The following is an 18,495-nucleotide window of genomic DNA, read 5'->3' on the forward strand; positions in this document are numbered from 1 at the left end:
ATAGCACCACCTGATAAGATTAGCTAAGTCTGTTTTAAATCATGTTTTGAAGTATCATGGTCCATTCAAGTAGGGAGTTCTGGAGTGAGTTGTCTCCATTTATAAGTGAGTTATCTGGTATTCCTTGAAGGAATTTATCCAGATTCTGTTTAAACGTGACACACACACACACACACACACACACTTATGCACATGTATACACACACATATGCACATGTATACACACACAAATACACACTCATACACACACATATATATCTATACGCACACACACAAATATATGTACTCACACACACACATACACACACAAACACATGTTTATTACATATGAACAACCACACGTCTCAATTATATTGAACTTCCAAATAGAATGCATCGATATTATTATTACTGCCTGCATAAAATCAAATTTCTTATTATTGTAAAAGCTGAATAAGACTTACCGTAGGTGTTGTACAACTGCACTCAATCCCTAATTGTGGTACCTTAAATGATATCCTTAAATTTACCCTTCACTTTTTATGTCTTGCTGACCATAGAGAGGGTTAGGGGAAGATGTGGTGAAAATTCTTGACCAGTCCACCTACTTGATGGATGATGTGAGAAGGCTTTGGAAAGTGAGACTTTGATGTTGTTACTCCTAGGAACACATGTGCAATATCATAGCAAACCTTACCTGCACTCTCACTTTACCTTACACCCAACCACCCCTAGTCTCCCTTCATACCCATCTTGTAGTTATTTCCCCCTCCCTCCACTACTCAATCACCACTTACCTTCTTCCTTGTTAACCCACCCCTCCACTACTTTATACCCCCCTCTATAAATGTGAGCCTAAGGTTTTATTTGGTTTTTATATGTTTTTATATATTCATTTTGTGTTGTTGCACCTACCTACTTCATTGCTTTCTTGCCCCCCCCCCAACACCTTGACTCCTCATACAAATACCTTAAAATACATTTATTTATGTTTACAGAATGAAGATGGTGGCGGTTTGGTGTAGTGAAGGTGGCACTGTGGTTAGAGAGATGGTGGTGGTGTTGATGGTGTATATGTGAGGGCTGGGGGCACTCTGTGAAGAGAAACAGCAGGCAACCTTTCAGCTGCTATAAATAAACCCGACTTCAACAAGATCTTTCTCATTTCTCTATCCCAGCCGGTTTACCTTAACGGCTTTGCCTGATATGAAAACCTTACTTGCACCATACCCCAGGCAAGTGCTACCAAAAATAAATAGAAGGTGGGGTTATTATAGAGATGCTATGATAGGGCCAGCCGTTGATAAGAACGGTTGGAATGAAAGTGCTGGGTGTCTGTAAATGGAGTCGAGTATACCCTGAAATAGAACAGAAAGCATTTTACCTACATTGAAACACTGACATTGTTCCAATCGATATACAATCTGTGTTCTTGCCTTAAACTTCCTCGCCCTATCTTTAGAAGGGTGGAATATTTCACAGGTTACATTATCATTCCTACCTGAGAGTTGGTTGGTTTTGAACCAAAGTAAGCGTTGGTTCAATTCTCTATGAATTTACCTTTGTGATATCTTAAAACATTCTCTTTACTATCTCCTGTACTACTGCATAACTATGTCCTATACTTCTGTACTGCTATGCCTTATACTACAATAGTACTGTGGCCTATATATCTATATCACTATGTCATGTACTACAATATTACTATGCCATATACTACAATATTACTATGTCTTGTACTACAATATTACTATGTCTTGTACTACAATATTACTATGTCTTGTACTACAATATTACTATGTCTTGTACTACAATATTACTATGTCTTGTACTACAATTTTATTATGCCTTGTACTACAATATTACTATGCCTTGTATTACAATATTACAATGTCTTGTACTACAATATTACTATGTCCTATATTACTATATTACTATATTACTATGTCCTATACTGCAATACTACCATATTTCCTGTACCACTACAGAACTATGTCTGATAGCTTTACATTTCAATGCAATAAATTGGATGAGTCATTAGAAACACAGAATTTGCTGTGGTACTCTGAATTTTGAGTTCAAACACTGCCACAGCATATTTCCCTTTCCATCCTCTCAGGGTTGAAAAAAATGTAGCAGCCCAGGTTGGTTTACTAGCAGGACTGGTATCACATACGATGATAACGTTTTGGTATTTGTGCTGTCCCTTGGGGTTCTGGCTGTAAAGCCTGCTAATACATTGATGGCAAGTTGTATCAGTTTTTAAGGGAAGCCCTTTGGACAACACTGGGGACATGGACTGGAGCAACTTGCACACATGGGGGTCTGCTAGTTTTCATCAGAAGCAAACACATTGCATGCACACATGCGCGCGCACACATGCGCGCGCACACACACACACACACACACTCACTACACTATTTAACAGTAACCACTGTTACTATATGACTATACTTTCCTGCACTACTATGATATGTTTTATAATACTATCCCCTGTACCACTATATTACTATATTCTGCACTACAATGTTAGTATATGAAGCAATGCTATATTTGTATACTCTGTACTAATCTACTACTATATCCTATACTTCTGTGTCCCACACAACTATTATACCATTTCTCATGATACTATGTGTTACACTAATATATTAATGTATCCTGCATTTCTATATTCTTTTCTACTCTAGGCACAGGGCCCGAAAGTTTTGGGGAGGGGGCCAGTGGATTAGATTGACCCCAGTACACAACTGGTACTTAATTTATTGACCCCGAAAGGATGAAAAGCAAAGTTGACCTCAGCAGAATTTGAACTCAAAACATAGACAGAGGAAATACTTATTTCTTTATTACCCACAAGGAGCTAAACACAGAGGGGACAAACAAGGACAGACATAGGTATTAAGTCGATTACATCGACCCCAGTGCGTAACTGGTACTTAATTTATCGACCCCGAAAGGGTGAAAGGCAAAGTCGACCTCGGCGGTATTTGAACTCACAACGTAACGGCAGACGAAATACCACTAAGCATTTCGCCCGGCGTGCTAACGTTTCTGCCAGCTCGCCGCCTTTAACTGTATTCTAAATAACTATTTTACTTTATCCTATGCTACAATAAATATCAATAAGTCCTTTGTTTAAAGCACAGAAAATAATCCTGATTAAGCTTACAATCCCATGGGAAGAAGGTTGCAATCAAGCCTTTGAATGGAAGTGTGCCAATACCAAAACTTTTGACAAGATTGTTAGGATGAGGGATGGCAGTCATTACTATTCCCAATTGAGGTTGAAAGGTAGAGGATTCCAAGCCCAGTCTATATGGAAAATGCTTACTGCCATTGGAAAAAGAGGAAGAGAGGGAAAGGCAGTAGAAAGAGTCTTTTGCTGATTATGGAATAAAAGAGAGGAGTTAAGCTGGAAGTTAGGAGAATATAAGGAGTAATTATTTGGCCATTACTGCTGACCCACCAACGAGAGAGTGTTATGGATCAGTTGAATCAGCCAATGGCTGCTGGATATTGTTTGATGACATCAGCTCCTCCTGGTCAAAGCTGCATTCGCCAAAGGGGAATAAAGAAGAAGCATCTTCATTTAGTTTCACACAAACATGATCCAATCATTCAGAATTTGAATTTGGAAACCTGTTGAAAAAACCCTGTCCAAATAACAAAAGCCCCATTAACCAACCCCCTATAAAGCTTGGTCTCCTCTGGACTGTGTCCAATCCCTATGTCTCTTCCACTTCATCTCCAATTGATTATATAGCTCCTCTGTATGTAACTAAGTTAGTTACAATCACACCTTTTTTGTTTCTCACTCCTCTACATCTCACCCCTGTTCTCATACTAAACACACTCAAATCCTTCTTCTCTTTATAAACTTTTCAAACATACACTAGCTCCATATCTGACCCCAACTGTACATATTAACTGTTTCAGATTTTAGCACATATCCAGCAGTTTTAGGGGAAGGGAACAAGTCAGTTACTTTGACCCCACTACTTAACTGGTGCTTTATTTCCTCAGCTCCTAAAGAATGAAAGGCAAAGCTGTTCTCTGTGAGATTTGAACTCAGAATGTAAAGAGCCAGAAAAGCTTCCACTAAGCAATTTGTCAGGTTTGCTAATGATTCTGCCATATTGCTGCCTTAATACTACTAATAGCAAGTTCATGCAGAAGGGAGCATTGCTTGGTAGTACAAGGAGTCTTCACAAAGTCCTTAAGACTTGAAAAGAATATACCACCTTAGTTCACAGGAAGTGAAAGGCTGGTACCTTAACGATTATGTTAGAAATAATAATAATAATGATAATAACAATAGTAATAATAATAGTGCTTGGTAGTGCAGTGAAAGCACGTGATAAAAATGAGACTACTGAATAATAATAATAATAATAACAATAATAATGATAATAATAATGATGATGATAATGATTTCATTTATTTGCCACAAGGGCGAAGAATGAGGGGGACAATACAAAGACAGACATATAATGAAATGATTAAAAAGAGAAAGTAAGTATACACAGCATACACTGAAAAAGAAGGGACATATGCATTGCATACAAAGGTAAAAGAAAAAAAAAAAATGAAAAATAAAGCAAGAACTGTTTCTGTTATTGTAGGTGACCTAAGTATGATAAAAATGGGATGTCAGAAACATCTAGATAACATCCAAGGAGAACGTGTTTCAAAGAAATCTAGAAGATTGTGCTAACAAGTACTGCCTATGTCCTTAGAAAAACCCTATCAATTTATATGTCTGTGTTGTACTACATGAAGATATTTCGCTACTACTCCTGCCAGTTTCCCTCCCCAAGCTTTCAGTGTCTTGGAAAGTGATTGTAACAAACATGCAGATCAAAAGTAAATAATAATAATAATAATAATAATAATAAAGGAATATAAGAGATGCCACAACAATATAGCCAGGCCTGTCCATTGGACACTTTGCAACAAGTATGGACTAGACAGAGCAAAAAATTGGTATGACCACAAGCCTGAAGGCATCGTTGAAAATAGAAATGCGAAGATCCTATGGGATTTTAGGATTCAGTGCGACCATGAGGTAGAGAATAAGAAACTGGACATAGTCTTAATTGAGAAAGAAAACAAACTATGCTGGATCATAGATATAGCATGCCCAGCTGACAACAAGGTATGCGATAAGGAAGAAAGAGAAGTCAAGAGATATGACAGGTTAGCTTGGGAAGTTAAGCAGTTGTGGTCGATGAAGAAGGTAGCAGTAGTACCAATAATTATCAGAGCCCTGGGAACAGTGAGCAAAAATCTCGAGAAGAACGTGGAACAAATAGGGATTGCAATAAGGGTGGAGCACTTTCAGAAAACAGCACTGCTTGGAACCGCTTGAATACTCCGGAAGGAGCTCGAAAAATAAGAAGTGTTACCTTAGTTCACTGGTAGTGAACAGCTGACACCATAGTACATCTCCTGCATTAGAAGCTGTGCAAAGGTAATAATAATAATAATAATAATAATAATCATAATAATAATGGTTTCAAATTTTGGCACGTGGTTAGCAATTTTAGGAGTGGTCAGTCAGTTACATCGGTGCCAAAGTTCAACTGTTACTTACCCTGAAAGGAGGAAATGCAAAGTCAACTTCAGCAGGATTTAAACTCACATCATACAGAGCCAGAAGATATACCACTAAACATTTTTGCTTGACATGCTAATAATTGTGCCTTCTCATTGCTTTAACTCTACACTAACTTCATTCAGCCAAAGCTCAAAGCATTATGGGAACTTTGCAATTCTCACAATAACTCTGAAGAAATGCCTTAGATTTGAGCCAAACCAAGTAGCTGAAGACCATAAATCTTTACGGATTAATTAGAAAAGTAGGGGTCATACATGCGATGATTTTTTTTTTTTAGGGTTTCTGAAACTACAGTGGGAGACAAAGAATGAGAAACCATTATTCATCTGTCAATGTCCCCCAACCATTCTACTTTACTCCCTAAACTTGAGTTGTCCAAAGTGTATCGTAGAAGTTTATCAAAGAAGTCCCAGGAGTTATGGAGTAGGATTGAACTGAGTAAACAGGATTGCAAATGAACTTCATGTAATAATCATATCAACTCCTGTATGACTGCTTTTCCTCTTTGCCAATTTAATATATATATTATATATATATATTTATTTAGAGATAGTAGGCCCCTACGTCTCACCATATAAAAAGAATTTTTATTTTAAATACCTACTGTTTTATTACTTGGCTACACGTGTTTCATGAGGTACATCCCCTGGTTCCTAAATCACTCCGTGTTTTCCTGGAACCCTTCTTAAAATGTAACCCCAATCATCAGGCCCTTATATCACTTTATCAACATTCAATACAATAAACTATATTTTAATTTTTTAAAGCCCTTAAGTATGTGTAAAATATGTATGTTTAAATTAGGTTCGCTGGACCCTACAGTAGAAACCATAATTCAAATAAAAAGTCACAAAAATAAAGTAAAGAATAAAAATGCTAAAAAAATATATGAAAATTTCATTTTTATTCACATTTTTTAATATTTTTTTATATATTACTAACATAGCTTTTGCAATTTTTTATATATTACTAACATAGTTTTTGCAAATTTTAATTTTATTTGGAACACTAACAAAGTTTTTGTAAATTTTCGTATATTTTTTAGCATTTTTATTCCTTACTTTATTTTTGTAACTTTTATTTGAATTTTTACCTGAATTATGGTTTGTACTGTAGGGTCCAGTGAGCCTAATTTAAACATACATATTTTACACATACTTAAGGGCTTTAAAAAATTAAAATATAGTTTATTGTATTGAATGTTGATAAAGTGATATAAGGGCCTGATGATTGGGGTCACATTTTAAGAAGGGTTCCAGGAAAACACGGTGTGGTTTAGGAACCGGAGGATGTACCTCATGAAACACGTGTAGCCAAGTAATAAAACAGTAGATATTTAAAATAAAAATTCTTTTTATATGGTGAGATGTAGGGGCCTACTATCTTTAAATTAAAATATATTTCTTCATTGAGAATAATTTGAACCTCTGTTATGCTGGAATTTTTATTCCCTAACAAATAAAATTTATATATATATATATATAAGAGATAATGGTGTCATTGAGACCCAAAGGCATCAAGTAATGCTGAATAAGTGCTATAGACAGACCATAGTTAAGTTCCAGATTTGGTAATATTGTGAATAAAGGGTTCAGTGTTGGTTCTATGTCATCATGTGTATATAGAATTTTTGTGTAATAATATAAAAAACCAAGGCTGTATAGATATTAGAGTATTTATAGATAGGTCTTACAGCTGTTTCTAGGATATTTATTAATAATATCCCTTCGTCAGAGATGGTGTGAGAGGAAAGTTAAGTCATAGTTAGTTTAGATGTGGTACAAAATAGAGAGTGAGATGGTGGAAAGAAAATAGATGCAAGGTGCATATATTTATATATGCATGTGTGCATGTATATAATGTCAGTGTAAAAGTGTGCATGTATGTATATATATGTGTATGTGTGAGAGAGAGAGAGAGTGTGTGTGTATTGATTTAGTACAGTGTGTGACATCTTCTATGAAATAAATGTAATAAAAGAGAATTGGGTATCTTTAGACATGAAATGCATAAATCAATAGGGTATCAGTTCATGCATCAAGTGTTTGGATCTGATGAAGGTTCTTCTTTGAGATTCTGGGGCATTACACACCAGATAATTTGAGAATAATCTAAGACTCCTCACCTAAAGAAAGCAATGAGAAATAACTTCACTGTATTCTTTGGTGAAAATATTTTAGATGCTTTGTTTATAGCATCACCAACAGTTATTTTTAACTGAATATGTACGCGCACATCTCTCTCTCTTTCTTCATCTCTCTCTCTCTCTCTCTCTCTCTCTCTCCCTCTTCATATCTCTCACTTTCTATCTATCTGTCTATCTATCTATCTATCTATCTATCTATCTATCTATCTATCTATCTATCTATCTATCTATCTATATATATATATATATAATATATATATATATATATATATATATATATATTATTGCCATTAGACAACCCACAAATTATTTGCTTTCAGTGTTGAAGGCTCATGTAGGATCAGCCACACACTTTGGAAATTCTGATAGCAGAAAGTTGGAGTAAATGTTTGCTGCAAACTCAGTGAACAATATACTTTCAAACTGAAATGATAGTCATCTTTGGAAGCATCTTAGAAGGCATGTGGCCTGGCAGTTAGGATGTTACATTTAGGGCTATAAGATCATGGTTTCAATCCCTGAACTGGGTGGTGTATTGTGTTTTTGAGCATGACATTTTCTTTCGTGCTGCTCCAGTTCCCTCAGTAAATGAAGAACCCTGTCACAGACCGGCATCCTGTTTGCAGAGAATGTTGTGATCTCAGTAACGTAATAGCCATATAGTCCTGGTAATCAGCCTTATGAATACTAGGACTTGAGACAGTCCTTAACTACTTACCTGGGATGCAAAATGCAGTTTCTTTTCTGTATGATTGACAAAACTTTCTCATTTCAAATGCTTAGAAGGCATCTAAGATGTTTAAGATACTAAAATTTCCAATACAATTCATTATTCACTTCAAAAGAGATACAACGTCAGTAGTAATAGATGATCTAATACCAGAAGAGTATGCAAGAAGCATAACTGATTTATAAATAATCAGTTATTGTTATAACACAATGGCTTTGTAGTGTTTTTTTTTTAACTTTGATTCATCTAATGAAGGACTCTTCAGGTGCCAAAATGTCTGGCAGATATGAAAAGTATAAACTTTTGATAGCAAATGGACCAAAAGGTTACACTTGAATAGAACAGTGTTTATTTTACAGGATAATTTAAAGAAGCTTTCCTCTCTTCTCTCTTGTAAATAAAATGGTTCTAATATAAGCGTGGATAATGGCGATAACATTGTTGTTTCCATTTTTGTTCTTATTATAGACTATAATTTCTAGGGTATTAACTTATTCTTTTGTTGTAGTTTTTTTTTTTAGAATGAGTTAAGGCACATGGTCTAGTGGTTAGGGTGTTGCACTCTTGATTATAAAATCACAGTTTCCATTTCCAGAGTGGGCAGTGCATTCTGTATTTTTAGCAAAACATTTCGTTTCACACAGCTTCAGTCTACTTAGCTATAAATCAATAACCCTGTGATGAACTGATGGCATCCACTTCAGAGAGTGTTGTGAAACTGGTCACTTGTATGCCATGGAAACCTGGTAAATGGCCCTGCGAGTTTTAGAGCTCTAGACCAGGGATCTCCGAAGTGGTTGATATTGACCCTTGGGGGTTGATGGGACTATTCAAGGGGTCAATAAATGCACATTTACTTAATTATTATTAGTATTTATTTATTTTCTTGTACATGCCTGGGGGTCGATGAGGGGTCAAGGATTCCATGAAAGGGTCAATGGTCTAAAAAGTTTGGGAACCCCTGCTCTAGACAATAATGTTCAGGGAGCCACATAAAGAACTACATCCTAAATTCATAAATCCTCAGCAGACATGAGACTAACCAAGAACGAAGAAAGGCTGAATGCTTAAAGCAATCACAGATGGCCAGTGTACACACAGCCACAAACACACATACAAGCAGTTACACAGGTGTGCAAACACAAACATGCACATGCACATATACACACACACACACACACACACACAGATCCCTTGTTTACTCCCACCCTTACCTCCTCTTCTAAGCAAACATGTATACACATACACAAAGACGCAAGCCTTGGCGTGAGAGGGGAAGTCACTAAGTCACTGTAAAAGTTGTGAACTGTGACGAAAGAACTTTGACTAACAAACAACCAATTGATGTTTGAATCAGTCATTAAACAAATGATTGATTAGTTAGTTGGTTCAATTGACTAACAATAAAGAAGTAGAATTGAACCTGTGCATGTGTGTTTTTATTATTAGTGTAAATCAAAGATACTTTGTTTCCATTCATTTGGAAGGAAATGAGGAACCCATTAATATAAAGGAGAATTTTAATCCGTTCTTCTATCATTTATTTCTGTTCTGTAACAGTTGGTACAGGACCGGGCTTTTGACTTGGAATATTTTTAATGGAAAAATACAAGTTAATACGAGTTGTAGTGATGCAAATTTCCACCTCAAGTGGACCCAATGACACTTTGCATACTCAACAAAATAAACATTTTCTTAAATCTATTGAATTATTAACCCCTATTTGGTCATGTGGTGGATGATTAAGTATGCAGAGTAAAATGATAAACTTTGTGTTCTTTTTCTTGGCAAAACCATTCAAAATAAACTTATCTAGATATTGGTGAATGTAATCAAAGCTAAGATTGAATAAGTAGGGAAAAGCGCATAATACTTTTCTTTAATCATTGACTACATTCCTGATGTAAATCACTTGGAACCAATAACAACTGTAATACAATTTGTAAGCTTCTAGTAGTTTTCAATGTCTCATTCCATGACCATGAACATAGCAGAGCATTTTTGGAGGAGTTTATTTAACAGTAATTATACTCTCATAGCTGTAGTATACCTGTCCTTAAATTTAGATGACATTCAAGAGTAATGCTACGATCCTGGAAGCAACATGAAAAGCAAACTTAAAAGTATTCAGACTCAAACTTTAGACTTGAACCATTCTCTCCTTATACCATTGTTCATCCCTCTTCCTAAAATCGTCACCCACTCTCTTGTATCTACCTTAGTTAGACGGGATACTGTAGACCTTTAGCCTTGCAAGTTACAATGTGATTAAAACTTTAGCTAGTGTCATCAAAAAAGTATCCAGTATACTCTGTGAAGTAGTTGGCATGAGAAAGGACATCCAGCCAGCCACAGAAACCATGCTGGTGTAGATATTGGTGCAAGATGCAGTCCTCTGACTTGTCAGATCCTATCAAACCACCCAAAAACAATGTTAATGTGGAAGCTAGATATCAAATGATGATGATGATGGTGGTGGTGGTCATCGTCGGGGTGGTGATGATGATAAAACCAAGAGCATCTTTCATTCCCTGCACTACTCCTTGATTAGATATGATTGTCAATAACCACAGTAAGTTTTTGCATGGAGGTTACAGTAATTTTTGATTCCATACAAAAAGCTGTATGTCTTCTTTTCAAGTTTGATGTGTCATTGAAATATATTCACGAAACTTTGAAACTCTGAACTCTTAAACCAAGAAGATTCTGTTCAAATATTGCAATTACTTCAAGAATTCTTTTAACCCTTTCACTTAATGTTGTAAAGGGGAAGAGGAATTTCTCTAAACTTCAACTCGTCAATTATTAGAGAGTGGGTAAGTCAATTACACTGACCCCAGTGCTCAGGACAAAAGGCAAACTTAACCTTGACTGAATTTGAATTCAACACGTAAAGATTGATGAAATGCCACTAAGCAGTATGGTTTTGCTAGCTCACCGTCCTCCAAAACCTATTTATTATGGACAATAAAGTAGAGCTCGACTCTCTCTCTGTTGGCTACAATTTCTACTGAAGAGATATACATGGCATATGATATGAATTTAAAACATTGTATGAAAAGATGCAAAGGCAGCAAAATTAATATTTTGACTTATTTAAGTCAAGATCACCAATTGTCTTACTAAATTCTTGTAAAAATTTCTGACGTTTTTTGTTGGAGTGATTGTGCAAGCTAAGGACACATAAGAGGTGCAGCAATATTAAAGGAAGGTTAACTGAGAAAATAGATTTTGTGTGTGGAAGGTGCACAGGTACAATAAACACTAAAAATGTATCGAAAATAAACTTCATCAAATACCAGCAGGGTAAGCTAGGGATAGTTGATAGCTTCCATTACCTAGGTGACCAAATTAGCAGTAGAGGTGGATACTCTGAGAGTGTAGTTGCGAGAATAAGAATAGGCTGGACAAAGTGCAGAGAGCTCCTACTTCTGTTGGCAACAAAGGGCCTCTCCTTCAGAGTGAAAAGCAGACTGTATGATGCCTGTGTGTGAACAACTATGCTACATGGCAGTGAAACATGGGCTGCGACTGCTGAGGACATGTGTAGGCTTGAAAAAAATGAAGCTAGCATGCTCTGCTGGCTGTGCAATGTCATTGCACATGTACGACAGTGTGTAAGCATTTTGAGAGAAAGGTTGGGTATAAGAAACATCAGATGTGTTGTGTGAGATAGACAACTGCACTGGTGTGGTCATGTGTTGCATATGGATGAGGACAGCTGTGTAAAGAAGTGCCAATCTCTAACTGTGGAGAGAACCTGTGGAAGAGGTAGACCCAGAAAGACAGGTGATGAAGCATGATCCTTGAACGTTGGGCCTCGTGGATGCAATGACTAGTGACCAAGATCCTTGATGTTATGCTGTATGTGAGAAGGCCTGTCAAGCCAAGTGAAATTGTAGTTTTTGATGATGCTGGTGTTTTGTAATTGACACCTGTGCTGGTGGCACATAAAAAGCACTTTTCGGGCATTGGGCCTCATGGAAGCAATATAGTGTCACATAACTAGCACCTATGCTGGTGACACATAAAAACAACCTTTCGAGTGTTGGGCCTCACGAAAGCAATGATAAATGACCAAGACCTTTGGCAATCAAGCCATGTGAAATTGTAGTCATGGCAGATACTGGTATCGAGCAACTGGCACCCGTGCCGGTGGCATGTAAAAGCACCCACTACACTCTCAGACTGGTTGGTGTTAGGAAGGGCATCTAGCCATAGAAACCATGCCAGATCAGATTGGAGTCTGGTGCAGCCCCTCAGCTTGCCAACCCTGGTCAAACTGTCCAACTCATGTCAGCATGGACAACAGACGTTAAATGATGAGGATGATGATGTGTTATAGTGATTTTTGTTAGTTATTTCCTTTGGTACAAATTGGGATGCATGGAAACATTTTCTAAAATATCATAAATCCTTCATTGCTAATGAATTTGATAAGCAACTGAAGACAGACCAGGAGAGGAGGAATGGAAGTTTGTTACTGTGTGATACTATTTCCTCTGCTTCTCTTACTGTATTTTTGTAATAATTTCTTTTGTACAATAAATCATATTTATAAAGGGGTACATATACAGATAGATAAAGACAGATTTGCACATAAACAGATAAATAGACAGACAGACAGGTAGGTAGATAGATAGGCAAATAGAGAGATAGTGAGTCTGACAGATATATACACAGATAGATTGATGAATAGATTGATAGAACTCTGTACATGAGTATGTGTACTTTTTTTAATATTTTTAATTGGCAGAAAGTTACCAGTCAGTTTGCTGAGTGCTATACAGGAATTCTCAATCCTCAGCTTCTGAGTTACTTTTGTGACAGTATTCACAGTTTACTATAATTTTCACTTACTTTAATCTTTGATACATACAAAGTAAAAAAAAACCAACAACATAAAAACAAAGAGACTGAAAGAAAATCTGGTAAAGAACACATGGATAATATCAGATACCAAGTGCCAACTTCCAGACAAATTTTTTCATTGAAATATTCCATTCATGACAACTATCTTTCCTTACAAGCTTCAGTGAAACTGGAGGAAATAAACGTTTACCTTAATACTTCCTATGTTTATTGTAACCTTTAAACTAGAAAAACTTCTCTCTTCCCTTTTGAAAAATTTATAAAAATGATTATGTTTTCCTTCCTTTGTATAATTATAACTAAAATAAAATTTTCTTCACTTCATTAGGGGCTGCCCAGATATTCTTTACAGATCCTCTAACTGTTTATAAAATGTTCCATTTATACTTGTGAATTTCTTTATATTTTGTATAGACTTCCTTCCTGATAATGTTACTGTAAATCATCTAAAATCTATCTCTCTATATTAAACAGAGGTATGTTAAATGAGTTCCTTCCATAGAGTATCATAAAAGACAGTGTTTGGTGGAGCCATTACCAAATCTCTGACTTCTATGATAATGGCTGGTGGGAGTGAATCAATGATATGTGCTGCTCAAGTCACTTCCGGTTTGCAGCAAACAGTACTTCAATGTGTGTGAACCATAGAACCAGGTCATGCATCCCAGAGAATAGTGGTGCTTTTAAGATGATCAGAGACTGAGCCATATCTGTAGATGAAGGTGTTGATGTGCTGTGTACTGGGTGGAACATAAATAAGTTGGGATATTAATAGGAAGTTCAATTGTTGTGTATACTGTGTGATTCATCAGTCACCAAATTTAACAAATAAATTGTTTCTGAATATATAGAAATGACAAAAGATAGTCCTATACTCATTATGGATTTTATTCAATTGTTATGTTATTACCCAGCTGTAAAAATGGATATTTGTATTATAGTTGAGTTTTACATTGAAAATCTCTTGTCCAGTTTGTAGCAGTGATTTGAAACCAAACTGCCAGATAATTGGTCATGCATCACAAATGAACCGCTGTAGTTTCACATGATTGGTCTATTAAACAACCAATCAGCATCAATTCAGTTTTCTAGAGTCTTCAAGTTCCCTATAAAAAGCCATTTGTGGTGATAATTGCAGAATGCTGAGGTAGCTACATGAAGTGTCTCCATTCCTGCCACAGCCAGATGACCCAGGAAGATGGTTAAGACTGATGGCAGATAGATAATAGGATTCTCTGTCACCATGGATATAGCACAATTGTTTCCAGTTAATTTGAGCCAGCCACATATTGCCATTATCTCCCAGTAGTTCTTGCTGTTGTTATTTGGAAAAGACTAACACAGTACAACACTATGTGCAACAATAAAATCTTCTGGCAAATGTTTGTGGATGTCATTCAGTGACTTTTTCATGCAGCCCAAGAAACACATTTTCATTTATGTCCAAGAAACACATTTTCATTTATGTCCAAGGAACACATTTTCATTTATGTCCAAGAAACACATTTTCATTTATGTCCAAGGAACACATTTTCATTTATGTCCAAGAAACACATTTTCATTTATGTCCAAGGAACACATTTTCATTTATGTCCAAGGAACACATTTTCATTTATGTCCAAGAAACACATTTTCATTTATGTCCAAGAAACACATTTTCATTTATGTCCAAGAAACACATTTTCATTTATGTCCAAGGAACACATTTTCATTTATGTCCAAGAAACACATTTTCATTTATGTCCAAGAAACACATTTTCATTTATGTCCAAGAAACACTTTTCATTTATGTCCAAGGAACACATTTTCATTTATGTCCAAGAAACACATTTCATTTATGTCCAAGGAACACATTTTCATTTATGTCCAAGAACACATTTTCATTTATGTCCAAGAAACACATTTTCATTTATGTCCAAGAAACACATTTTCATTTATGTCCAAGGAACACATTTTCATTTATGTCCAAGAAACACATTTTCATTTATGTCCAAGAAACACATTTTCATTTATGTCCAAGAAAACATTTTCATTTATGTCCAAGAAACACATTTTCATTTATGTCCAAGGAACACATTTTCATTTATGTCCAAGAAACACATTTTCATTTATGTCCAAGAAACACATTTTCATTTATGTCCAAGAAACACATTTTCATTTATGTCCAAGGAACACATTTTCATTTATGTCCAAGAAACACATTTTCATTTATGTCCAAGAAACACATTTTCATTTATGTCCAAGAAACACATTTTCATTTATGTCCAAGAAACACATTTTCATTTATGTCCAAGAAACACATTTTCATTTATGTCCAAGAAACACATTTTCATTTATGTCCAAGAAACACATTTTCATTTATGTCCAAGAAACACATTTTCATTTATGTCCAAGAAACACATTTTCATTTATGTCCAAGAAACACATTTTCATTTATGTCCAAGAAACACATTTTCATTTATGTCCAAGAAGCACATTTTCATTTATGTCCAAGAAACACATTTTCATTCACTGCCGGCAAAATTGCTTTTTAACTAACTAAAGGTGACAGAAAGAAACTTTTTGAAAGGAACTGAATGTTTTTGTTTTGTTTTTTTTTCATGTATCACTAATCTACACCTGTGTTAAAATCAAACTAGATCACTGAAATCAGAATTGAATGAGCATATTCAGATTCACATGTGTTTAACATAAGATCATCATCATCATCATCGTTTAACGTCCATTTTTCGCGCTAGCACGGGTTGGACGGTTCGACCGGGGTCTGGAGAGCCAGGGGCTGCTCCAGGCTCCAGTCTGATCTGGCAGTGTTTCTACAGCTGGATGCCCTTCCTAATGCCAACCACTCCACGAGTGTAGTGGGTGCTTTTTACGTGCCACCTGCACAGGTGCCAGAGGGGTCTGGCATCGACCACGATCGGTTGGTGCTTTTTTTATGTGCCACCGGCACAGAAGCCAGTCGGGGCGGTGCTGGCATCAGCCACGTTCGGATGGTGCTTTTTATGTGCCACCGGCACAGAAGCCATTCGAGGCAGGGTTGGCATCGGCCACGTTCGGATGGTGCTTTTTATGTGCCACCGGCACAGAAGCCATTCGAGGCAGGGTTGGCATCGGCCACGTTCGGATGGTGCTTTTTATGTGCCACCGGCACAGAAGCCATTCGAGGCAGGGTTGGCATTGGTCACGTTTGGATGGTGCTTTTTATGTGCCACCGGCACAGAAGCCAGTGGAGGCTGCACTGGCAACAGCCATGTTCGGATGGTGCTTTTATGTGCCACCGGCACAGGTATCACAACCACTATTTCCATTGATATTTGTTTCGATGTTCATGTACATGCACTTGACTCAGCAGGTCTCCTCAAGCACAGCGAGATGTTCCGGGATCCCAAGATCGGTTGGTGCTTTTTATGTGCCACCGGCACGATGATGGTGAATTTGAGAGGTTAAGCAAATGGATTTCGAGAGCAAAGTCTGAGAACAAGCAAAACAAATATGAACACGCTGGTTTTGATCCATGGTCACGAACCCATTATATATCTTCTACAAGTGAGTCACTAAATAAATGCATAAAAATGTAAAACTTAAAATATTGAGTAAATAAATTACTCTGGAATGCTCTCAACATGAAAACATCATAGTCAAGTTTGAGTTAAAGTAGCATTAGACATGTTAACTAGAAATAATTATACAGAGAGGATAAAAAATAATATAAATCATTGACTAATATTATTTTTAATCTATCAGCAAGTAAATGAAATACCTATGCAATTTTCTTTAGTCATTAGAGTTAAGGTCATGCTAGAGCACTGACCCTGAAGATTTTGGGCAGTTTGCCTGTTTTCATGGTAACTAATGAAGAAACTAAATTTTTGAGCAAAGCAAGAAGCTTAAGCTCACCTAGACAGTTATTTCTGTTCATCATATTCATATACAGTCAAACAGTTTCTATAGAAGTCCAAATTAACAAGTCAAAATCTAACTGTTTTTCCAATATCAAATCTGATATGAAGTATAAGTGTCTCCAGTTCTGAAGAGATCCAGTTTCCCTCTGAATCCTTTCTTTTTTTCAGAAAATAATCTTGTCAGACTTATTACTCAGAAAGTTTGAGAAGGAAGGGAGGAAAATGATGGAGGAGAAGGCGGTGATATAAATAGACTCTTTGATTATAAAAAGAAGCAAACTGAATGTTTCAAATCTTCAGCATCACCACTATTTGTTCGAACAGATGGAACAAACAGTGTTAATGAGAGAAATTCAATACATTTACTTGAACTGTTAGACACAGCAGCTAAATTTATTCCTTTGTATAATACACATTGTTTTTATTAACAACCTAGTTTCACATGATGAAGAAAAGAAGAAAAACATTAAAAGCATAAAAGATCAAGTTATTGAGGAAAGTACTATAACAACCACACTGAGGAAAGAAAGAGAAAGGAAAAAAAGCGGGGGTAGTTAAACAGCAGAAGATGAACAGGGAGTAACGGGTTGTACAGCCCAGAAAAAAGGGCTTGTTTAGCTGTGCCTCATGGACGTGATTGCAAAGGTGTTGCCACAGAGAATGGCCAATGACACTCACTGCAGCCACCCAACTTCATGCAGCTTATTTCTCAGACAGGCTGCAGTTATCCCAATTTTGCAGAGGGAATCAGTAGTGGAGTGTCTGAGAATACCTGAGGTCTTGATTGTGACCTGCACAAGCTGATAGTGGCCAGTCAGGCTCTTGTGTTTGTTTGTATCATTATAACTAAAATAGAAATATCAGTTTCATTAGGGGTTGTCTTGACGTTCCTTACAAATCTTCTAACTGTTTACTCTTTTACTTGTTTCAGTAATTTGACTGCAGCCATGCTGGAGCACCGCCTTTAGTTGAGCAACTCGACCCTGGGACTTATTCTTTGTAAGCCTAGTACTTATTCTGTTGGTCTCTTTTGCCGAACTGCTAAGTAACGGGGACGTAAACACACCAGCATTGCTAGGGGGACAAACACAGACACACAAACATACACGCACATATATATATATATATATATACGACGGGCTTCTTTCAGTTTCCGTCTACCAAATCCACTCACAAGGCATTGGTCGGCCTGGGGCTATAGCAGAAGACACTTGCCCAAGATGCCACACAGAGGGACTGAACCCGG

The 18,495-nt window shown here is 36.5% G+C and overlaps 1 protein-coding gene across 23 annotated transcripts in view; it reads right to left on the reverse strand.

The window, feature by feature from the left end:
- Positions 1 to 710, reverse strand: part of LOC115209260 (tripartite motif-containing protein 45) — a 273,682-nt gene extending 272,972 nt beyond the window's left edge. For 11 of the 23 annotated variants that reach the window (XR_005001763.1, XM_029777630.2, XM_029777707.2 and 8 more), the window contains exon 1: positions 444 to 709. The gene's annotated coding sequence lies outside the window, so the exon portion shown is untranslated. Of the gene's footprint in view, positions 1 to 443 lie in introns of all 23 variants that reach the window. The other 12 variants (XR_005001758.1, XR_005001757.1, XM_029777603.2 and 9 more) reach the window with 3 other exon arrangements.
- Positions 711 to 18,495: the final 17,785 nt, after the last annotated feature.

The sequence above is a fragment of the Octopus sinensis genome, linkage group LG1, assembly GCF_006345805.1.
Source record: "Octopus sinensis linkage group LG1, ASM634580v1, whole genome shotgun sequence".
In the NCBI taxonomy this organism is placed as follows: domain Eukaryota; kingdom Metazoa; phylum Mollusca; class Cephalopoda; order Octopoda; family Octopodidae; genus Octopus; species Octopus sinensis.